We start from the raw sequence: 24,552 nt of genomic DNA on the forward strand, positions 1-24,552 counted from the left end.
TAAAGACGAAGGAACGGTGCTCTGCAGAGCAAAGCACCCCTCACGGGCTTCTTTCGGCAGAAGCTGCACTCCGCAGAGCACTGTGAGCGGCAGAATCGTCTTTGCGCGAATAAGCCGCTTTTACGCCTCCAGGAGCCGGAGAGAGCGGCAGGTTCGCAAAGGTGATGAAACAAGCTGTACAACACTACGATTGTGTGCGCAGCTTGCCAACTGAGAGAAAACAGTACCTGACAACTCTCCTGCCTTTTCTTTTCACATGAACATTCGATTGCAAGCTGTTTTGGACAACTTTCTTTCTCTTCTTGCAAAACACTCGGCAGACCTCCGTGCAAGCGCTAGAACACGATGGGAGATGTTTTCTGTGCTGGCACAGTTTCTCCTTGCCAGACAGAGTGGAAAAGCTTTTTGCTAAGATGTAGACGAGAAGAGAGACTAAAGACGAAGGTACTGTGCTCTGCAGAGCTAAGCACCGCCCCCAAGCGTCTTTCGGCAGAAGGCGCACACCGCAGAGCACTATGAGCGGCACAATCGTCTTTGCGCGAATAAGCCGCTTTTTCGCCTCCAGGAGCCGGAGAGAGCGGCATCTTCGCAAATGTGATGAAATAAGCTGTACAAAACTGCGATTGTGTGCGCAGCTTGCCAACTGAGAGAAAACAGTACCTGACCACTCTCCTGCATTTTCTTTTCACATGAACATTCGATTGGAAGCTGTTTTGGACAACTTTCTTTCTCTTCTTGCAAAATACTCGGTAGACCTCCGTGCAAGCTCTAGAACACGATGAGATATGTTTTCTGTGCTGGCACAGTTTCTCCTTGCCAGACACAGTTGAAAAGCTTTTTGCTAAGATTTAGACGAGAAGAGAGGCCAAAGACGAAAGTACGGTGCTCTGCGGAGCTAAGCCCCGCTCCTGGGTGTCTTTCGGCAGAAGCCGCACACCGCAGAGCACTGTGAGCGGCAGAATCCTCTTTGCGCGGAGAAGCCGCTTCTTGGCCTCCAGGAGCCGGAGAGAGCGGCAACTTCGCAAAGGTGATGAAACAATCTGTACAACACTGTGATTGTGTGCGCAGCTTGCCAACTGAGAGAAAACAGTACCTGACCACTCTCCTGCCTTTTCTTTTCACATGAACATTCGATTGCAAGCTGTTTTGGCCAACTTTCTTTCTCTTCTTGCAAAACACTCGGCAGACCTCCGTGCAGCTTCTAGAACACGATGGGAGATGTTTTCTGTGCTGGCACAGTTTCTCCTTGCCAGACAGAGTGGAAAAGCTTTTTGCTAAGATGAAGACGAGAAGAGAGTCGAAAGACGAAGGTACGGTGCTCTGCAGAGCTAAGCACCGCTCCCGTGCTTCTTTCGGCAGAAGCTGCACTCCGCAGAGCACTCTGAGCGGCACAGTCCTCTTTGCGCGAAGAAGCCGCTTCTTGGCCTCCGGGAGCCGGAGAGAGTGGCAGCTTGGCGAATGTTAAGAAGCAAGCTGTACAACACTGCGATTGTGTGCGCAGCTTGCCAACTGAGAGAAAACAGTACCTTACCACTCTCCTGCCTTTTCTATTCACATCAATATTCGATTGCAAGCTGTTTTGGACAACTTTCTTTCTCTTCTTGCAAAACACTCGGCAGACCTCCGTGCAAGCTCTAGAACACGATGGGAGATGTTTTCTGTGCTGGCACAGTTTCTCCTTGCCAGACTCAGTGGAAAAGCTTTTTGCTAAGATGTAGACGAGAACAGACGCTAAAGACGAAGGTAGGGTACTCTGCGGAGCTATGCCCCGCTCCCGGGCCTCTTTGGGCACAAGCCGCACACCGCAGAGCACTGTGAGCGGCACAATCGTCTTTGCGCGAAGAAGCTGCTTCTTCGCCTCCTGGAGCCGGAGAGAGCGGCAACTTCGCAAAGGTGATGAAACAAGCTGTACAACACTGCGATTGTGTGCGCAGCTTGCAAACTGAGAGAAAACAGTACCGACCTCTCTCCTGCCTTTTCTATTCAAATGAACTTTCGATTGTAAGCTGTTTTGGACAACTTTCTTTCTCTTCTTGCAAAACACTCGGCAGACCTCCGTGCAGCTTCTAGAACACGATGGGAGATGTTTTCTGTGCTGGCACAGTTTCTCCTTTCCAGACAGAGGGGAAAAGCTTTTGCTACGATTTAGTCGAGAAGGGAGGCCAAAGACGAAGGTACTCTTCCCTGCAGAGCTAAGCACCGCTCCCGGTCCTCTTTCGGCAGAAGACGCACACGGCAGAACGCTGTGAGCGGCAGAATCCTCTTTGCGCGAAGAAGCCGCTTCTTCGCCTCCGGGAGCCGGAGAGAGCGGCAGCTTCGCAAAGGTGATGAAACAAGCTGTATAACACTGCGATTGTGTGCGCAGCTTGCCAACTGAGAGAAAAAAGTACCTGCCACTCTCCTGCCTTTTCTATTCAAATGAACATTCGATTGCAAGCTGTTTTGGACAACTTTCTTTCTCTTCTTGCAAAACACTCGGCAGACCTCTGTGCAGCCTCTAGAACACGATGGGAGATGTTTTCTGTGCTGGCACAGTTTCTCCTTTCCAGACACAGTGGCAAAGCTTTTTGCTAAGGTTTAGACGAGAAGAGAGGCTAAAGACGAAAGTACGGTGCCCTGCGGAGCTAAGCTCTGCTCCCGGCGTCTTTCGGCAGAAGCCGCACTCTGCAGAGCACTGTGAGCAACAGAATCGTCTTTGCGCGAAGAAGCCGCTTCTTGGCCTCCGGGAGCCGGAGAGAGCGGCAACTTCGCAAAGGTGATGAAACAAGCTGTACAACACTGCGATTGTGTGCGCAGCTTGCCAACTGAGAGAAAACAGTTCCTGACCACTCTCCTGCCTTTTCTATTCATATGAACATTCGATTGGAAGCTGTTTTGGACAACTTTCTTTCTCTTCTTGCAAAACACTCGGCATACCTCCGTGCAAGCTCTACAACACGATGGGAGATGTTTTCTGTGTTGACACAGTTTCTCCTTGACAGACACAGTGGAAAAGCTTTTTGCTAAGATGTTTATGAGAACAGACGCTAAAGAAGAAGGTACTGTGCTCTGCAGAGCAAAGCACCGCTCCTGGGCGTCTTTCGGCAGAAGCCGCACACCGCAGAGCACTATGAGCGGCAGAATCGTCTATGCGCGAAGAAGCCGCTTGTTGGTCTCCGGGAGCTGGAGAGAGCGGCAACTAGGCAAAGGTGATGAAACAAGCTGTACAACACTGCGATTGTGTGCGCAGCTTGCCAACTGAGAGAAAACAGTACCTGACCACTCTCCTGCCTTTTCTATTCAAATGAACATTCGATTGCAAGCTGTTTTGGACAACTTTCTTTCTCTTCTTGCAAAACACTCGGCAGACATCTGTGCAGCTTCTAGAACACGATGAGAGATGTATTCTGCCTGGCACAGTTTCTCCTTGCCAGACACAGTGGAAAAGATTTTGCTAAGATGTAGACCAGAAGAGAGGCCAAAGACGAAGGTCGGGTGCTGTCCGCAGCTAAGCCCCGCTCCCGGGCGTCTTTCGGCAGAAGCTGCACTCCGTAGAGCACTGTGAGCGGCAGAATCATCTTTGCGCGAAGAAGCCGCTTCTTGGCCTCCGGGAGCCGGGGAGAGCGGCAGCTTGGCAAAGGTGAAGAAGCAAGCTGTACAACACTGTGATTGTGTGCGCAGCTTGCCAACTGAGAGAAAACAGTACCTTACCACTCTCCGGCATTTTCTATTCACATGAACATTCGATTGGAAGCTGTTTTGGACAACTTTCTTTCTCTTCTTGCAAAACACTCGGCAGGCCTCCGTGCAAGCTCTAGAACACGATGGGAGATGTTTCTGTGCTGGCACAGTTTCTCCTTGCCAGACAGAGTGGAAAAGCTTTTTGCTAAGATGTAGACGAGAACAGACGCTAAAGACGAAGGTACGGTGCCCTTCAGAGCTAAGCCCCGCTCCTGGGCGTCTTTCGGCAGAAGCCGCACACCGCAGAGCACTGTGAGCGGCACAATCGTCTTTGCGCGAAGAAGCCGCTTTTTCGCCTCCTGGAGCCGGAGAGAGTGGCAGCCTCGCAAAGGTGATGAAACAAGCTGTACAACGCTGCGATTGTGTGCGCAGCTTGCCAACTGAGGGAAAACAGTACCGCACCACTCTCCTGCCTTTGCTATTGAAATGAACATTCGATTGCAAGCTGTTTTGGACAACTTTCTTTCTCTTCTTGCAAAACACTCGGCAGACCTCCGTGCAAGCTCTAGAACACGATGGGAGATGTTTTCTGTGCTGGCACAGTTTCTCCTTGCCAGACAGAGTGGAAAAGATTTTTGCTACGATTTAGTCGAGAAGACAGTCTAAAGACGAAGTTACTCTTCTCTGCAGAGCTATGTTCTGCTCCCAGGCTTCTTTCGGCAGAAGCCGCACTCCGCTGAGCACCGTGAGCGGCAGAATCGTCTTTGCGCGAAGAAGCCGCTTCTTGGCCTCCGGGAGCCGGAGAGAGCGGCAACTTCGCAAAGGTGATGAAACAAGCTGTACAACACTGCGATTGTGTGCGCAGCTTGCCAACTGAGAGAAAACAGTACCTGCCACTCTCCTGCCTTTTCTATTCAAATGAACATTCGATTGCAAGCTGTTTTGGACAACTTACTTTCTCTTCTTGCAAAACACTCGGCAGACCTCCGTGCAAGATCTAGAACAAGATGGGAGATGTTTTCTGTGCTGGCACAGTTTCTCCTTGCCAGACACAGTGGAAAAGCTTTTTGCTAAGATGTAGACGAGAACAGACGCTAAAGACCAAGGTACGGTGCTCTGCAGAGCTATGCACTGCTCACGGGCCTCTTTCGGCAGAAGCCGCACACCGCAGGGCACTGTGAGCGGCAGAATCGTCTTTGCGCGAAGAAGCCGCTTCTTGGCCTCCGGGAGCCGGAGAGAGCGGCAACTTCGCAAAGGTGATGAAACAAGCTGTACAACACTGCGATTGTGTGCGCAGCTTGCCAACTGAGAGAAAACAGTACCTGTCACTCTCCTGCCTTTTCTATTAAAATGAACATTCGTTTGGAAGCTGTTTTGGACAACTTTCTTTCTCTTCTTGCAAAACACTCGGCAGACCTCCGTGCAGCTTCTAGAACACGATGGGAGATGTTTTTTGTGCTGGCACATTTTCTCCTTGCCAGACAGAGTGGAAAAGCTTTTTGCTAAGATGTAGAGGAGAAGAGAGTCTAAAGACGAAGGAACGGTGCTCTGCAGAGCAAAGGACCCCTCACGGGCTTCTTTCGGCAGAAGCTGCACTCCGCAGAGCACTGTGAGCGGCAGAATCGTCTTTGCGCGAATAAGCCGCTTTTACGCCTCCAGGAGCCGGAGAGAGCGGCAGGTTCGCAAAGGTGATGAAACAAGCTGTACAACACTACGATTGTGTGCGCAGCTTGCCAACTGAGAGAAAACAGTACCTGACAACTCTCCTGCCTTTTCTTTTCACATGAACATTCGATTGCAAGCTGTTTTGGACAACTTTCTTTCTCTTCTTGCAAAACACTCGGCAGACCTCCGTGCAAGCGCTAGAACACGATGGGAGATGTTTTCTGTGCTGGCACAGTTTCTCCTTGCCAGACAGAGTGGAAAAGCTTTTTGCTAAGATGTAGACGAGAAGAGAGACTAAAGACGAAGGTACTGTGCTCTGCAGAGCTAAGCACCGCCCCCAAGCGTCTTTCGGCAGAAGGCGCACACCGCAGAGCACTATGAGCGGCACAATCGTCTTTGCGCGAATAAGCCGCTTTTTCGCCTCCAGGAGCCGGAGAGAGCGGCATCTTCCCAAATGTGATGAAATAAGCTGTACAAAACTGCGATTGTGTGCGCAGCTTGCCAACTGAGAGAAAACAGTACCTGACCACTCTCCTGCATTTTCTTTTCACATGAACATTCGATTGGAAGCTGTTTTGGACAACTTTCTTTCTCTTCTTGCAAAATACTCGGTAGACCTCCGTGCAAGCTCTAGAACACGATGAGATATGTTTTCTGTGCTGGCACAGTTTCTCCTTGCCAGACACAGTTGAAAAGCTTTTTGCTAAGATTTTGACGAGAAGAGAGGCCAAAGACGAAAGTACGGTGCTCTGCGGAGCTAAGCCCCGCTCCTGGGCGTCTTTCGGCAGAAGCCGCACACCGCAGAGCACTGTGAGCGGCAGAATCCTCTTTGCGCGGAGAAGCCGCTTCTTGGCCTCCAGGAGCCGGAGAGAGCGGCAACTTCGCAAAGGTGATGAAACAAGCTGTACAACACTGTGATTGTGTGCGCAGCTTGCCAACTGAGAGAAAACAGTACCTGACCACTCTCCTGCCTTTTCTTTTCACATGAACATTCGATTGCAAGCTGTTTTGGCCAACTTTCTTTCTCTTCTTGCAAAACACTCGGCAGACCTCCGTGCAGCTTCTAGAACACGATGGGAGATGTTTTCTGTGCTGGCACAGTTTCTCCTTGCCAGACAGAGTGGAAAAGCTTTTTGCTAAGATGAAGACGAGAAGAGAGTCTAAAGACGAAGGTACGGTGCTCTGCAGAGCTAAGCACCGCTCCCGTGCTTCTTTCGGCAGAAGCTGCACTCCGCAGAGCACTCTGAGCGGCACAGCCCTCTTTGCGCGAAGAAGCCGCTTCTTGGCCTCCGGGAGCCGGAGAGAGTGGCAGCTTGGCGAATGTTAAGAAGCAAGCTGTACAACACTGCGATTGTGTGCGCAGCTTGCCAACTGAGAGAAAACAGTACCTTACCACTCTCCTGCCTTTTCTATTCACATGAATATTCGATTGCAAGCTGTTTTGGACAACTTTCTTTCTCTTCTTGCAAAACACTCGGCAGACCTCCGTGCAAGCTCTAGAACACGATGGGAGATGTTTTCTGTGCTGGCACAGTTTCTCCTTGCCAGACTCAGTGGAAAAGCTTTTTGCTAAGATGTAGACGAGAACAGACGCTAAAGACGAAGGTAGGGTACTCTGCGGAGCTATGCCCCGCTCCCGGGCCTCTTTGGGCACAAGCCGCACACCGCAGAGCACTGTGAGCGGCAGAATCGTCTTTGCGCGAAGAAGCTGCTTCTTCGCCTCCTGGAGCCGGAGAGAGCGGCAACTTCGCAAAGGTGATGAAACAAGCTGTACAACACTGCGATTGTGTGCGCAGCTTGCAAACTGAGAGAAAACAGTACCGACCTCTCTCCTGCCTTTTCTATTCAAATGAACTTTCGATTGTAAGCTGTTTTGGACAACTTTCTTTCTCTTCTTGCAAAACACTCGGCAGACCTCCGTGCAGCTTCTAGAACACGATGGGAGATGTTTTCTGTGCTGGCACAGTTTCTCCTTTCCAGACAGAGGGGAAAAGCTTTTGCTACGATTTAGTCGAGAAGGGAGGCCAAAGACGAAGGTACTCTTCCCTGCAGAGCTAAGCACCGCTCCCGGTCCTCTTTCGGCAGAAGACGCACACGGCAGAACACTGTGAGCGGCAGAATCCTCTTTGCGCGAAGAAGCCGCTTCTTCGCCTCCGGGAGCCGGAGAGAGCGGCAGCTTCACAAAGGTGATGAAACAAGCTGTATAACACTGCGATTGTGTGCGCAGCTTGCCAACTGAGAGAAAAAAGTACCTGCCACTCTCCTGCCTTTTCTATTCAAATGAACATTCGATTGCAAGCTGTTTTGGACAACTTTCTTTCTCTTCTTGCAAAACACTCGGTAGACCTCTGTGCAGCCTCTAGAACACGATGGGAGATGTTTTCTGTGCTGGCACAGTTTCTCCTTGCCAGACAGAGTGGAAAAGCTTTTTGCTAAGATGTAGACGAGAACAGACGCTAAAGACGAAGGTACGGTGCTCTGCAGAGCTATGCACTGCTCACGGGCCTCTTTCGGCAGAAGCCGCACACCGCAGGGCACTGTGAGCGGCAGAATCGTCTTTGCGCGAAGAAGCCGCTTCTTGGCCTCCGGGAGCCGGAGAGAGCGGCAACTTCGCAAAGGTGATGAAACAAGCTGTACAACACTGCGATTGTGTGCGCAGCTTGCCAACTGAGAGAAAACAGTACCTGTCACTCTCCTGCCTTCTCTATTAAAATGAACATTCGTTTGGAAGCTGTTTTGGACAACTTTCTTTCTCTTCTTGCAAAACACTCGGCAGACCTCCGTGCAGCTTCTAGAACACGATGGGAGATGTTTTTTGTGCTGGCACATTTTCTCCTTGCCAGACAGAGTGGAAAAGCTTTTTGCTAAGATGTAGAGGAGAAGAGAGTCTAAAGACGAAGGAACGGTGCTCTGCAGAGCAAAGCACCCCTCACGGGCTTCTTTCGGCAGAAGCTGCACTCCGCAGAGCACTGTGAGCGGCAGAATCGTCTTTGCGCGAATAAGCCGCTTTTACGCCTCCAGGAGCCGGAGAGAGCGGCAGGTTCGCAAAGGTGATGAAACAAGCTGTACAACACTACGATTGTGTGCGCAGCTTGCCAACTGAGAGAAAACAGTACCTGACAACTCTCCTGCCTTTTCTTTTCACATGAACATTCGATTGCAAGCTGTTTTGGACAACTTTCTTTCTCTTCTTGCAAAACACTCGGCAGACCTCCGTGCAAGCGCTAGAACACGATGGGAGATGTTTTCTGTGCTGGCACAGTTTCTCCTTGCCAGACAGAGTGGAAAAGCTTTTTGCTAAGATGTAGACGAGAAGAGAGACTAAAGACGAAGGTACTGTGCTCTGCAGAGCTAAGCACCGCCCCCAAGCGTCTTTCGGCAGAAGGCGCACACCGCAGAGCACTATGAGCGGCACAATCGTCTTTGCGCGAATAAGCCGCTTTTTCGCCTCCAGGAGCCGGAGAGAGCGGCATCTTCGCAAATGTGATGAAATAAGCTGTACAAAACTGCGATTGTGTGCGCAGCTTGCCAACTGAGAGAAAACAGTACCTGACCACTCTCCTGCATTTTCTTTTCACATGAACATTCGATTGGAAGCTGTTTTGGACAACTTTCTTTCTCTTCTTGCAAAATACTCGGTAGACCTCCGTGCAAGCTCTAGAACACGATGAGATATGTTTTCTGTGCTGGCACAGTTTCTCCTTGCCAGACACAGTTGAAAAGCTTTTTGCTAAGATTTAGACGAGAAGAGAGGCCAAAGACGAAAGTACGGTGCTCTGCGGAGCTAAGCCCCGCTCCTGGGTGTCTTTCGGCAGAAGCCGCACACCGCAGAGCACTGTGAGCGGCAGAATCCTCTTTGCGCGGAGAAGCCGCTTCTTGGCCTCCAGGAGCCGGAGAGAGCGGCAACTTCGCAAAGGTGATGAAACAATCTGTACAACACTGTGATTGTGTGCGCAGCTTGCCAACTGAGAGAAAACAGTACCTGACCACTCTCCTGCCTTTTCTTTTCACATGAACATTCGATTGCAAGCTGTTTTGGCCAACTTTCTTTCTCTTCTTGCAAAACACTCGGCAGACCTCCGTGCAGCTTCTAGAACACGATGGGAGATGTTTTCTGTGCTGGCACAGTTTCTCCTTGCCAGACAGAGTGGAAAAGCTTTTTGCTAAGATGAAGACGAGAAGAGAGTCGAAAGACGAAGGTACGGTGCTCTGCAGAGCTAAGCACCGCTCCCGTGCTTCTTTCGGCAGAAGCTGCACTCCGCAGAGCACTCTGAGCGGCACAGTCCTCTTTGCGCGAAGAAGCCGCTTCTTGGCCTCCGGGAGCCGGAGAGAGTGGCAGCTTGGCGAATGTTAAGAAGCAAGCTGTACAACACTGCGATTGTGTGCGCAGCTTGCCAACTGAGAGAAAACAGTACCTTACCACTCTCCTGCCTTTTCTATTCACATCAATATTCGATTGCAAGCTGTTTTGGACAACTTTCTTTCTCTTCTTGCAAAACACTCGGCAGACCTCCGTGCAAGCTCTAGAACACGATGGGAGATGTTTTCTGTGCTGGCACAGTTTCTCCTTGCCAGACTCAGTGGAAAAGCTTTTTGCTAAGATGTAGACGAGAACAGACGCTAAAGACGAAGGTAGGGTACTCTGCGGAGCTATGCCCCGCTCCCGGGCCTCTTTGGGCACAAGCCGCACACCGCAGAGCACTGTGAGCGGCACAATCGTCTTTGCGCGAAGAAGCTGCTTCTTCGCCTCCTGGAGCCGGAGAGAGCGGCAACTTCGCAAAGGTGATGAAACAAGCTGTACAACACTGCGATTGTGTGCGCAGCTTGCAAACTGAGAGAAAACAGTACCGACCTCTCTCCTGCCTTTTCTATTCAAATGAACTTTCGATTGTAAGCTGTTTTGGACAACTTTCTTTCTCTTCTTGCAAAACACTCGGCAGACCTCCGTGCAGCTTCTAGAACACGATGGGAGATGTTTTCTGTGCTGGCACAGTTTCTCCTTTCCAGACAGAGGGGAAAAGCTTTTGCTACGATTTAGTCGAGAAGGGAGGCCAAAGACGAAGGTACTCTTCCCTGCAGAGCTAAGCACCGCTCCCGGTCCTCTTTCGGCAGAAGACGCACACGGCAGAACGCTGTGAGCGGCAGAATCCTCTTTGCGCGAAGAAGCCGCTTCTTCGCCTCCGGGAGCCGGAGAGAGCGGCAGCTTCGCAAAGGTGATGAAACAAGCTGTATAACACTGCGATTGTGTGCGCAGCTTGCCAACTGAGAGAAAAAAGTACCTGCCACTCTCCTGCCTTTTCTATTCAAATGAACATTCGATTGCAAGCTGTTTTGGACAACTTTCTTTCTCTTCTTGCAAAACACTCGGCAGACCTCTGTGCAGCCTCTAGAACACGATGGGAGATGTTTTCTGTGCTGGCACAGTTTCTCCTTTCCAGACACAGTGGCAAAGCTTTTTGCTAAGGTTTAGACGAGAAGAGAGGCTAAAGACGAAAGTACGGTGCCCTGCGGAGCTAAGCTCTGCTCCCGGCGTCTTTCGGCAGAAGCCGCACTCTGCAGAGCACTGTGAGCAACAGAATCGTCTTTGCGCGAAGAAGCCGCTTCTTGGCCTCCGGGAGCCGGAGAGAGCGGCAACTTCGCAAAGGTGATGAAACAAGCTGTACAACACTGCGATTGTGTGCGCAGCTTGCCAACTGAGAGAAAACAGTTCCTGACCACTCTCCTGCCTTTTCTATTCATATGAACATTCGATTGGAAGCTGTTTTGGACAACTTTCTTTCTCTTCTTGCAAAACACTCGGCATACCTCCGTGCAAGCTCTACAACACGATGGGAGATGTTTTCTGTGTTGACACAGTTTCTCCTTGACAGACACAGTGGAAAAGCTTTTTGCTAAGATGTTTATGAGAACAGACGCTAAAGAAGAAGGTACTGTGCTCTGCAGAGCAAAGCACCGCTCCTGGGCGTCTTTCGGCAGAAGCCGCACACCGCAGAGCACTATGAGCGGCAGAATCGTCTATGCGCGAAGAAGCCGCTTGTTGGTCTCCGGGAGCTGGAGAGAGCGGCAACTAGGCAAAGGTGATGAAACAAGCTGTACAACACTGCGATTGTGTGCGCAGCTTGCCAACTGAGAGAAAACAGTACCTGACCACTCTCCTGCCTTTTCTATTCAAATGAACATTCGATTGCAAGCTGTTTTGGACAACTTTCTTTCTCTTCTTGCAAAACACTCGGCAGACATCTGTGCAGCTTCTAGAACACGATGAGAGATGTATTCTGCCTGGCACAGTTTCTCCTTGCCAGACACAGTGGAAAAGATTTTGCTAAGATGTAGACCAGAAGAGAGGCCAAAGACGAAGGTCGGGTGCTGTCCGCAGCTAAGCCCCGCTCCCGGGCGTCTTTCGGCAGAAGCTGCACTCCGTAGAGCACTGTGAGCGGCAGAATCATCTTTGCGCGAAGAAGCCGCTTCTTGGCCTCCGGGAGCCGGGGAGAGCGGCAGCTTGGCAAAGGTGAAGAAGCAAGCTGTACAACACTGTGATTGTGTGCGCAGCTTGCCAACTGAGAGAAAACAGTACCTTACCACTCTCCGGCATTTTCTATTCACATGAACATTCGATTGGAAGCTGTTTTGGACAACTTTCTTTCTCTTCTTGCAAAACACTCGGCAGACCTCCGTGCAAGCTCTAGAACACGATGGGAGATGTTTTCTGTGCTGGCACAGTTTCTCCTTGCCAGACAGAGTGGAAAAGCTTTTTGCTAAGATGTAGACGAGAACAGACGCTAAAGACGAAGGTACGGTGCCCTTCAGAGCTAAGCCCCGCTCCTGGGCGTCTTTCGGCAGAAGCCGCACACCGCAGAGCACTGTGAGCGGCACAATCGTCTTTGCGCGAAGAAGCCGCTTTTTCGCCTCCTGGAGCCGGAGAGAGTGGCAGCCTCGCAAAGGTGATGAAACAAGCTGTACAACGCTGCGATTGTGTGCGCAGCTTGCCAACTGAGGGAAAACAGTACCGCACCACTCTCCTGCCTTTGCTATTGAAATGAACATTCGATTGCAAGCTGTTTTGGACAACTTTCTTTCTCTTCTTGCAAAACACTCGGCAGACCTCCGTGCAAGCTCTAGAACACGATGGGAGATGTTTTCTGTGCTGGCACAGTTTCTCCTTGCCAGACAGAGTGGAAAAGATTTTTGCTACGATTTAGTCGAGAAGACAGTCTAAAGACGAAGTTACTCTTCTCTGCAGAGCTATGTTCTGCTCCCAGGCTTCTTTCGGCAGAAGCCGCACTCCGCTGAGCACCGTGAGCGGCAGAATCGTCTTTGCGCGAAGAAGCCGCTTCTTGGCCTCCGGGAGCCGGAGAGAGCGGCAACTTCGCAAAGGTGATGAAACAAGCTGTACAACACTGCGATTGTGTGCGCAGCTTGCCAACTGAGAGAAAACAGTACCTGCCACTCTCCTGCCTTTTCTATTCAAATGAACATTCGATTGCAAGCTGTTTTGGACAACTTACTTTCTCTTCTTGCAAAACACTCGGCAGACCTCCGTGCAAGATCTAGAACAAGATGGGAGATGTTTTCTGTGCTGGCACAGTTTCTCCTTGCCAGACACAGTGGAAAAGCTTTTTGCTAAGATGTAGACGAGAACAGACGCTAAAGACCAAGGTACGGTGCTCTGCAGAGCTATGCACTGCTCACGGGCCTCTTTCGGCAGAAGCCGCACACCGCAGGGCACTGTGAGCGGCAGAATCGTCTTTGCGCGAAGAAGCCGCTTCTTGGCCTCCGGGAGCCGGAGAGAGCGGCAACTTCGCAAAGGTGATGAAACAAGCTGTACAACACTGCGATTGTGTGCGCAGCTTGCCAACTGAGAGAAAACAGTACCTGTCACTCTCCTGCCTTTTCTATTAAAATGAACATTCGTTTGGAAGCTGTTTTGGACAACTTTCTTTCTCTTCTTGCAAAACACTCGGCAGACCTCCGTGCAGCTTCTAGAACACGATGGGAGATGTTTTTTGTGCTGGCACATTTTCTCCTTGCCAGACAGAGTGGAAAAGCTTTTTGCTAAGATGTAGAGGAGAAGAGAGTCTAAAGACGAAGGAACGGTGCTCTGCAGAGCAAAGGACCCCTCACGGGCTTCTTTCGGCAGAAGCTGCACTCCGCAGAGCACTGTGAGCGGCAGAATCGTCTTTGCGCGAATAAGCCGCTTTTACGCCTCCAGGAGCCGGAGAGAGCGGCAGGTTCGCAAAGGTGATGAAACAAGCTGTACAACACTACGATTGTGTGCGCAGCTTGCCAACTGAGAGAAAACAGTACCTGACAACTCTCCTGCCTTTTCTTTTCACATGAACATTCGATTGCAAGCTGTTTTGGACAACTTTCTTTCTCTTCTTGCAAAACACTCGGCAGACCTCCGTGCAAGCGCTAGAACACGATGGGAGATGTTTTCTGTGCTGGCACAGTTTCTCCTTGCCAGACAGAGTGGAAAAGCTTTTTGCTAAGATGTAGACGAGAAGAGAGACTAAAGACGAAGGTACTGTGCTCTGCAGAGCTAAGCACCGCCCCCAAGCGTCTTTCGGCAGAAGGCGCACACCGCAGAGCACTATGAGCGGCACAATCGTCTTTGCGCGAATAAGCCGCTTTTTCGCCTCCAGGAGCCGGAGAGAGCGGCATCTTCCCAAATGTGATGAAATAAGCTGTACAAAACTGCGATTGTGTGCGCAGCTTGCCAACTGAGAGAAAACAGTACCTGACCACTCTCCTGCATTTTCTTTTCACATGAACATTCGATTGGAAGCTGTTTTGGACAACTTTCTTTCTCTTCTTGCAAAATACTCGGTAGACCTCCGTGCAAGCTCTAGAACACGATGAGATATGTTTTCTGTGCTGGCACAGTTTCTCCTTGCCAGACACAGTTGAAAAGCTTTTTGCTAAGATTTTGACGAGAAGAGAGGCCAAAGACGAAAGTACGGTGCTCTGCGGAGCTAAGCCCCGCTCCTGGGCGTCTTTCGGCAGAAGCCGCACACCGCAGAGCACTGTGAGCGGCAGAATCCTCTTTGCGCGGAGAAGCCGCTTCTTGGCCTCCAGGAGCCGGAGAGAGCGGCAACTTCGCAAAGGTGATGAAACAAGCTGTACAACACTGTGATTGTGTGCGCAGCTTGCCAACTGAGAGAAAACAGTACCTGACCACTCTCCTGCCTTTTCTTTTCACATGAACATTCGATTGCAAGCTGTTTTGGCCAACTTTCTTTCTCTTCTTGCAAAACACTCGGCAGACCTCCGTGCAGCTTCTAGAACACGATGGGAGATGTTTTCTGTGCTGGCACAGTTTCTCCTTGCCAGACAGAGTGGAAAAGCTTTTTGCTAAGATGAAGACGAGAAGAGAGTCTAAAGACGAAGGTACGGTGCTCTGCAGAGCTAAGCACCGCTCCCGTGCTTCTTTCGGCAGAAGCTGCACTCCGCAGAGCACTCTGAGCGGCACAGTCCTCTTTGCGCGAAGAAGCCGCTTCTTGGCCTCCGGGAGCCGGAGAGAGTGGCAGCTTGGCGAATGTTAAGAAGCAAGCTGTACAACACTGCGATTGTGTGCGCAGCTTGCCAACTGAGAGAAAACAGTACCTTACCACTCTCCTGCCTTTTCTATTCACATGAATATTCGATTGCAAGCTGTTTTGGACAACTTTCTTTCTCTTCTTGCAAAACACTCGGCAGACCTCCGTGCAAGCTCTAGAACACGATGGGAGATGTTTTCTGTGCTGGCACAGTTTCTCCTTGCCAGACTCAGTGGAAAAGCTTTTTGCTAAGATGTAGACGAGAACAGACGCTAAAGACGAAGGTAGGGTACTCTGCGGAGCTATGCCCCGCTCCCGGGCCTCTTTGGGCACAAGCCGCACACCGCAGAGCACTGTGAGCGGCAGAATCGTCTTTGCGCGAAGAAGCTGCTTCTTCGCCTCCTGGAGCCGGAGAGAGCGGCAACTTCGCAAAGGTGATGAAACAAGCTGTACAACACTGCGATTGTGTGCGCAGCTTGCAAACTGAGAGAAAACAGTACCGACCTCTCTCCTGCCTTTTCTATTCAAATGAACTTTCGATTGTAAGCTGTTTTGGACAACTTTCTTTCTCTTCTTGCAAAACACTCGGCAGACCTCCGTGCAGCTTCTAGAACACGATGGGAGATGTTTTCTGTGCTGGCACAGTTTCTCCTTTCCAGACAGAGGGGAAAAGCTTTTGCTACGATTTAGTCGAGAAGGGAGGCCAAAGACGAAGGTACTCTTCCCTGCAGAGCTAAGCACCGCTCCCGGTCCTCTTTCGGCAGAAGACGCACACGGCAGAACACTGTGAGCGGCAGAATCCTCTTTGCGCGAAGAAGCCGCTTCTTCGCCTCCGGGAGCCGGAGAGAGCGGCAGCTTCACAAAGGTGATGAAACAAGCTGTATAACACTGCGATTGTGTGCGCAGCTTGCCAACTGAGAGAAAAAAGTACCTGCCACTCTCCTGCCTTTTCTATTCAAATGAACATTCGATAGGAAGCTGTTTTGGACAACTTTCTTTCTCTTCTTGCAAAACACTCGGCAGACCTCCGTGCAGCTTCTAGAACACGATGGGAGATGTTTTCTGTGCTGGCACAGTTTCTCCTTGCCAGATAGAGTGGAAAAGCTTTTTGCTACGATTTAGTCGAGAAGAGAGTCTAAAGACGAAGGTACTGTACTCTGCAGAGCTAAGCACCGCTCCCGGGCTTCTTTCGGCAGAAGCCGCACTCCGCAGAGCACTGTGAGCTGCAGAATCCTCTTTGCGCGAAGAAACCGCTTCTTCGCCTCCGGGAGCCGGAGGGATCGGACACTTCGCAAAGGTGATGAAACAAGCTGTACAACACTGCGATTGTGTGCGCAGCTTGCCAACTGAGAGAAAACAGCAACTGACCACTCTCCTGCCTTTTCTAATCACATGAACATTCGATTGCAAGCTGTTTTGGACAACTTTCTTTCTCTTCTTGCAAAACACTCGGCAGACCTCCGTGCAAGCTCTACAACACGATGGGAGATGTTTTCTGTGCTGACACAGTTTCTCCTTGCCAGACACAGTGGAAAAGCTTTTTGCTAAGATGTTTATGAGAACAGACGCTAAAGAAGAAGGTACTGTGCTCTGCAGAGCAAATCACCGCTCCTGGGCGTCTTTCGGCAGAAGCCGCACACCGCAGAGCACTATGAGCGGCAGAATCGTCTATGCGCGAAGAAGCCGCTTGTTGGTCTCCGGGACCTGGAGAGAGCGGCAACTAGGCAAAGGTGATGAAACAAGCTGTACAACACTGCGATTGTGTGCGCAGCTTGCCAACTGAGAGAAAACAGTACCTGACCACTCTCCTGCCTTTTCTATTCAAATGAACATTCGATTGCAAGCTGTTTTGGACAACTTTCTTTCTCTTCTTGCAAAACACTCGGCAGACCTCTGTGCAGCTTCTAGAACACGATGAGAGATGTATTCTGCCTGGCACAGTTTCTCCTTGCCAGACACAGTGGAAAAGATTTTGCTAAGATGTAGACCAGAAGAGAGGCCAAAGACGAAGGTCCTGTGCTGTCAGCAGCTAAGCCCCGCTCCCGGGCGTCTTTCGGCAGAAGCTGCACTCCGTAGAGCACTGTGAGCGGCAGAATCATCTTTGCGCGAAGAAGCCGCTTCTTGGCCTCCGGGAGCCGGGGAGAGCGGCAGCTTGGCAAAGGTGAAGAAGCAAGCTGTACAACACTGTGATTGTGTGCGCAGCTTGCCAACTGAGAGAAAACAGTACCTTACCACTCTCCTGCCTTTTCTATTCACATGAACATTCGATTGGAAGCTGTTTTGGACAACTTTCTTTCTCTTCTTGCAAAACACTCGGCAGACCTCCGTGCAAGCTCTAGAACACGATGGGAGATGTTTTCTGTGCTGGCACAGTTTCTCCTTGCCAGACACAGTAGAAAAGCTTTTTGCTAAGATGTAGACGAGAACAGACGCTAAAGACGAAGGTACGGTGCTCTGCAGAGCAAAGCACCGCTCACGGGCGTCTTTCGGCAGAAGCCGCACTCCGCAGAGCACTGTGAGCGGCAGAATCGTCTTGGCGCGAAGAAGCAGCTTGTTGGTCTCCGTGAGCGGGAGAGAGCGGCAACTAGGCAAAGGTGAAGAAGCAAGCTCTACAACACTGCGATTGTGTGCGCAGCTTGCCAACTGAGAGAAAACAGTACCTGACCACTCTCCTGCCTTTTCTATTCACATGAACATTCGATTGCATGCTGTTTTGGACAACTTTCTTTCTCTTCTTGCAAAGCACTCGGCAGACCTCCGTGCAAGCTCTAGAACACGATGGGAGATGTTTTCTGTGCTGGCACAGTTTCTCCTTGCCAGACAGAGTGGAAAAGCTTTTTGCTACGATTTAGTCGAGAAGAGAGTCTAAGACGAAGGTGCTGCGCTCTGCAGAGCTAAGCACCGCTCCCTGGTTTCTTTCGGCAGAAGCCGCACTCCGCATTGCACTGTGAGCGGCAGAATCGTCTTTGCGCGAAGAAGCCGCTTGTTGGTCTCCGTGAGCCGGAGAGAGCGGCAACTTCGCAAAGGTGATGAAACAAGCTGTACAACACTGCGATTGTGTGCGCAGCTTGCCAACTGAGAGAAAACAGCACCTTACCACTCTCCTGCCTTTTCTATTCACATGAACCTTCGATTGGAAGCTGTTTTGGACAACTTTCTTTCTCTTCTTGCAAAACACTCAGCAGACCTCCGTGCAAGCGCTAGAACACGATGGGAGATGTTTTCTGTGCTGGCACAGTTTCTCCTTGCCAGACAGAGTGCAAAAGCTTTTTGCTAAGATGTAGACGAGAACAGACGCTAAAGACGAAGTTACGGTGCTCTGCAGAGCAAAGCACCGCTCACGGGTGTCTTCCGGCAGAAGCCGCACTCCGCAGAGCACCGTGAGCGGCAGAATCGTCTTTGCGCGAAGAAGCCGCTTCTTGGCCTCCGGGAGCCGGAGAGAGCGGCAGCCTGGCAAATGTGATGAAGCAAGCTGTACAACACTGCGATTGTGTGCGCAGCTTGCCAACTGAGAGAAAACAGTACCTTACCACTCTCCTGCCTTTTCTATTCACATGAACCTTCGATTGGAAGCTGTTTTGGACAACTTTCTTTCTCTTCTTGCAAAACACTCAGCAGACCTCCGTGCAAGCGCTAGAACACGATGGGAGATGTTTTCTGTGCTGGCACAGTTTCTCCTTGCCAGACACAGTGGAAAAGCTTTTTGCTGAGATGTAGACGAGAAGAGAGGCCAAAGACGAAGGTACGGTGCTCTGCGGAGCTAAGCTCTGCTCCCGGGTGTCTTTGGGCTGAAGGCGCACTCCGCAGAGCACTGTGAGCGGCACAATCGTCTTTGCGCGAAGAAGCCGCTTCTTAGCCTCCGGGAGACGGAGAGAGCGGAAACTTCGCAAAGGTGATGAAACAAGCTGTACAACACTACGATTGTGTGCGCAGCTTGCCAACTGAGAGAAAACAGTACCTGACTACTCTCCTGCCTTTTCTATTCAAATGAACATTCGATTGGAAGCTGTTTTGGACAACTTTCTTTCTCTTCTTGCAAAACACTCGGCAGACCTCCGTGCAGCTTCTAGAACACGATGGGAGATGTTTTCTGTGCTGGCACAGTTTCTCCTTGCCAGACAGAGTGGAAAAGCTTTTTGCTACGATTTAGTCGAGAAGAGAGTCTAAAGACGAAGGTACTGTACTCTGCAGAGCTAAGCACCGCTCCCGGGCTTCTTTCGGCAGAAGCCGTACTCCGCAGAGCACTGTGAGCTGCAGAATCCTCTTTGCGCGAAGAAACCGTTTCTTCGCCTCCGGGAGCCGGAGGGATCGACAACTTCGCAAAGGTGATGAAACAAGCTGTACAACACTGCGATTGTGTGCGCAGCTTGCCAACTGAGAGAAAACAGTACCTGACTACTCTGCTGCCTTTTCTATTCAAATGAACATTCGATAGGAAGCTGTTTTGGACAACTTTCTTTCTCTTCTTCCAAAACACTCGGCAGACCTCCGTGCAGCTTCTAGAACACGATGGGAGATGTTTTCTGTGCTGGCACAGTTTCTCCTTGCCAGACACAGTGGAAAAGCTTTTTGCTGCGATTTAGTCGAGAAGAGAGTCTAAAGACGAAGGTACTCTTCTCTGCAGATCTAAGCACCGCTCCCGGGCGTCTTTCGGCAGAAGCCGCACACCGCAGAGCACTGTGAGCGGCAGAATCGTCTTTGCGCGAAGAAGCCGCTTCTTGGCCTCTGGGAGCCGGAGAGAGCGGCAACTTCGCAAAGGTGATGAAACAAGCTGTACAACACTGCGATTGTGTGCGCAGCTTGCCAACTGAGAGAAAACAGTACCTGACCACTCTCCTGCCTTTGCTATTCAAATGAACATTCGATTGGAAGCTGTTTTGGAAAACTCTCTTTCTCTTCTTTTAAAACACTCGGCAGACCTCCGTGCAAGCTCTAGAACACGATGGGAGATGTTTTCTGTGCTGGCACAGTTTCTCCTTGCCAGACAGATTGGAAAAGCTTTTTGCTGAGATGTAGACCAGAATAGAGTCTAAAGACGAAGGTACGGTGCTCTGCGGAGCTAAGCTCTGCTCCCGGGCGTCTTTCGGCAGAAGCCGCACACCGCAGATCACTGTGAGCGACAGAATCGTCTTTGCGCGAAGAAGACGCTTCTTGGCCTCCGGGAGCCGGAGAGAGCGGCAACTTCGCAAAGGTGATGAAACAAGCTGTACAAGACTGCGATTGTGTGCGCAGCTTGCCAAGTGAGAGAAAACAGTACCTGACCACTCTCCTGCCTTTTCTATTCACATGAACATTCGATTGGAAGCTGTTTTGGACAACTTTCCTTCTCTTCTTGCCAAACACTCGGCAGACATCCGTGCAGCTTCTAGAACACGATGGGAGATGTTTTCTGTGCTGGCACAGTTTCTCCTTGCCAGAAAGAATATAAAAGCTTTTGCTAGGATTTAGTCGAGAAGGGAGTCTAAAGACGAAGGTATTCTTCTCTGCAGAGCTAAGCACCGCTCCCCTGCGTCTTTCGGCATAAGCCGCACTTCGCAGAGCACTGTGAGCGGCAGAATCGTCTTTGCGCGAAGAAGCCGCTTCTTGGCCTCCGGGAGCCGGAGAGAGCGGCAACTTCGCAAAGGTGATGAAACAAGCTGTACAACACTGCGATTGTGTGCGCAGCTTGCCAACTGAGAGAAAACAGTACCTGACCACTCTCCTGCTTTTCTATTCCCATGAACATTCGATTGCAAGCTGTTTTGGACAACTTTCTTTCTCTTCTTGTAAAACACTCGGTAGACCACCGTGCAAGCGCTAGAACACGATGGGAGATGGTTTCTGTGCTGGCACAGTTTCTCCTTGCCAGACAGAGTGGAAAAGCTTTTTCCTAAGATGTAGACGAGAAGAGAGACTAAAGACGAATGTACTGTGCTCTGCAGAGCTAAGCACCGCTCCCGGGCGTCTTTCGGCAGAAGGCGCACTCCGCAGAGCACTGTGAGCGGCAGAATCGTCTTTGCGCGAAGAAGCCGCTTCTTGGCCTCCAGGAGCCGGAGAGAGCGGCAACTTCGCAAAGGTGATGAAACAAGCTGTACAACACTGCGATTGTGTGCGCAGCTTGCCAACTGAGAGAAAACAGTACCTGACCACTCTCCTGACTTTTCTTTTCACATGAACATTCGATTGGAAGCTGTTTTGGACAACTTTCTTTCTCTTCTTGCAAAACACTCGGCAGACCTCCGTGCAGCTTCTAGAACACGATGGGAGATGTTTTCTGTGCTGGCACAGTTTCTCCTTGCCAGACACAGTGGAAAAGCTTTTTGCTAAGATGTAGACGAGAAGAGAGTCGAAAGACGAAGGTACGGTGCTCTGCAGAGCTAAGCACCGCTCCCGGGCTTCTTTCGGCAGAAGCTGCACTCCGCAGAGCACTCTGAGCGGCACAATCCTCTTTGCGCGAAGAAGCCGCTTCTTGGCCTCCGGGAGCCGGAGAGAGTGGCAGCTTGGCGAAGGTGAAGAAGCAAGCTGTACAACACTGCGATTGTGTGCGCAGCTTGCCAACTGAGAGAAAACAGTACCTTACCACTCTCCTGCCTTTTCTATTCACATGAATATTCGATTGCAAGCTGTTTTAGACAACTTTCTTTCTCTTCTTGCAAAACACTCGGCAGACCTCCGTGCAAGCTCTAGAACACGATGGGAGATGTTTTCTGTGCTGGCACAGTTTCTCCTTGCCAGACACAGTGGAAAAGCTTTTTGCTAAGATGTAGACGAGAACAGACGCTAAAGACGAAGGTACGCTGCTCTGCGGAGCTAAGCTCTGCTCCCGGGCGTCTTTCGGCAGAAACCGCACAGGGCAGAGCACTGTGAGCGGCAGAATCGTCTTTGCGCGAAGAAGCCGCTTCTTGGCCTCCGGGAGCCGGAGAGAGCGGCAACTTCGCAAAGGTGATGAAACAAGCTGTACAACACTGCGATTGTGTGCGCAGCTTGCCAACTGAGAGAAAACAGTACCTGACCACTCTCCTGCCTTTTCTATTGAAATGAACATTCGTTTGGAAGCTGTTTTGGACAACTTTATTTCTCTTCTTGCAAAACACTCGGCAGACCTCCGTGCAACTTCAGGAACACGATGGGAGATGTTTTCTGTGCTGGCACAGTTTCTCCTTGCCAGACAGAGTTGAAAAGCTTTTTGCTACGATTTAGTCGAGAAGAGAGTCTACAGACGAAGGTACTGTGCTCTGCAGAGCTAAGCACCGCTCCCGGGCGTCTTTCGGCAGAAGCCGCACTCCGCAGAGCACTGTGAGCGGCAGAATCGTCTTTGCGCGAAGAAGCCTCTTCTTGGCCTCCGGGAGCCGGAGAGAGCGGCAACTTCGCAAAGGTGATGAAACAATCTGTACAACACTGCGATTTTGTGCTCAGCTTGCCAACTGAGAGAAAACAGTACCAGACCACTCTCCTGCCTTTTCTATTCAAATGAACATTCGATTGCAAGCTGTTTTGGACAAATTTATTTCTCTTCTTACAAAACACTCGGCAGACCTACTAGCAGGTTCTAGAACACGATGGGAGATATTTTGTGTGCTGGCACAGTTTCTCCTTGCCAGACAGAGTTGAAAAGCTTTTTGCTAAGATGTAGACGAGAAGAGAGTCTAAAGACGAAGGTACGGTGCTCTGCGGAGCTAAGCTCCGCTCCCAGGCGTCTTTCGGCAGAAGCCGCAAACCGCAGAGCACTGTGAGCGGCAGAATCGTCTTTGCGCGAAGAAGCCGCTTCTTGGTCTCCGGGAGCCAGAGAGAGCGGCAACTTCCCAAAGGTGATGAAACAAGCTGTACAACACTGCGATTGTGTGCGCAGCTTGCCAACTGAGGGAAAACAGTACCGCACCACTCTCCTGCCTTTGCTATTTTAATGAACATTCGATTGCAAGCTGTTTTGGACAACTTTCTTTCTCTTCTTGCAAAACACTCGGCAGACCTCCGTGCAAGCTCTAGAACACGATGGGAGATGTTTTCTGTGCTGGCACAATTTCTCCTTGCCAGACAGAGTGGAAAAGATTTTTGCTACGATTTAGTCGAGAAGACAGTCTAAAGACGAAGGTACTCTTCTCTGCAGAGCTATGTTCTGCTCCCAGGCTTCTTTCGGCAGAAGCCGCACTCCGCTGAGCACCGTGAGCGGCAGAATCGTCTTTGCGCGAAGAAGCCGCTTCTTGGCCTCCGGGAGCCGGAGAGAGCGGCAACTTCGCAAAGGTGATGAAACAAGCTGTACAACACTGCGATTGTGTGCGCAGCTTGCCAACTGAGAGAAAACAGTACCTGACCACTCTCCTGCCTTTTCTATTCACATGAACATTCGATTGCAAGCTGTTTTGGACAACTTACTTTCTCTTCTTGCAAAACACTCGGCAGACCTCCGTGCAAGATCTAGAACAAGATGGGAGATGTTTTCTGTGCTGGCACAGTTTCTCCTTGCCAGACACAGTGGAAAAGCTTTTTGCTAAGATGTAGACGAGAAGAGAGACTAAAGACGAAGGTACTGTGCTCTGCAGAGCTAAGCACCGCCCCCAAGCGTCTTTCGGCAGAAGGCGCACACCGCAGAGCACTATGAGCGGCACAATCGTCTTTGCGCGAATAAGCCGCTTTTTCGCCTCCAGGAGCCGGAGAGAGCGGCATCTTCGCAAATGTGATGAAATAAGCTGTACAAAACTGCGATTGTGTGCGCAGCTTGCCAACTGAGAGAAAACAGTACCTGACCACTCTCCTGCATTTTCTTTTCACATGAACATTCGATTGGAAGCTGTTTTGGACAACTTTCTTTCTCTTCTTGCAAAATACTCGGTAGACCTCCGTGCAAGCTCTAGAACACGATGAGATATGTTTTCTGTGCTGGCACAGTTTCTCCTTGCCAGACACAGTTGAAAAGCTTTTTGCTAAGATTTAGACGAGAAGAGAGGCCAAAGACGAAAGTACGGTGCTCTGCGGAGCTAAGCCCCGCTCCTGGGCGTCTTTCGGCAGAAGCCGCACTCCGCATTGCACTGTGAGCGGCAGAATCGTCTTTGCGCGAAGAAGCCGCTTCTTCGACTCCGGGAGCCGGAGAGAGCGGCAACTTCGCAAAGGTGATGAAACAAGCTGTACAACACTGCGATTGTGTGCGCAGCTTGCCAACTGAGAGAAAACAGTACCTTACCACTCTCCTGCCTTTTCTATTCACATGAACATTCGATTGCAAGCTGTTTTGGACAACTTTCTTTCTCTTCTTGCAAAACACTCGGCAGACCTCCGTGCAAGCTCTAGAACACGATGGGAGATGTTTTCTGTGCTGGCACAGTTTCTCCTTGCCAGACACAGTGGAAAAGCTTTTTGCTAAGATGTAGACGAGAACAGACGCTAAAGACCAAGGTACGGTGCTCTGCAGAGCTATGCACTGCTCACGGGCCTCTTTCGGCAGAAGCCGCACACCGCAGGGCACTGTGAGCGGCAGAATCGTCTTTGCGCGAAGAAGCCGCTTCTTGGCCTCCGGGAGCCGGAGAGAGCGGCAACTTCGCAAAGGTGATGAAACAAGCTGTACAACACTGCGATTGTGTGCGCAGCTTGCCAACTGAGAGAAAACAGTACCTGTCACTCTCCTGCCTTTTCTATTAAAATGAACATTCGTTTGGAAGCTGTTTTGGACAACTTTCTTTCTCTTCTTGCAAAACACTCGGCAGACCTCCGTGCAGCT

The sequence above is a fragment of the Melozone crissalis genome, unplaced genomic scaffold (assembly GCF_028551555.1).
Source record: "Melozone crissalis strain CALT ecotype California unplaced genomic scaffold, PUWL_Pcris_2 ptg000053l_1, whole genome shotgun sequence".
Lineage (NCBI taxonomy): Eukaryota > Metazoa > Chordata > Aves > Passeriformes > Passerellidae > Melozone > Melozone crissalis.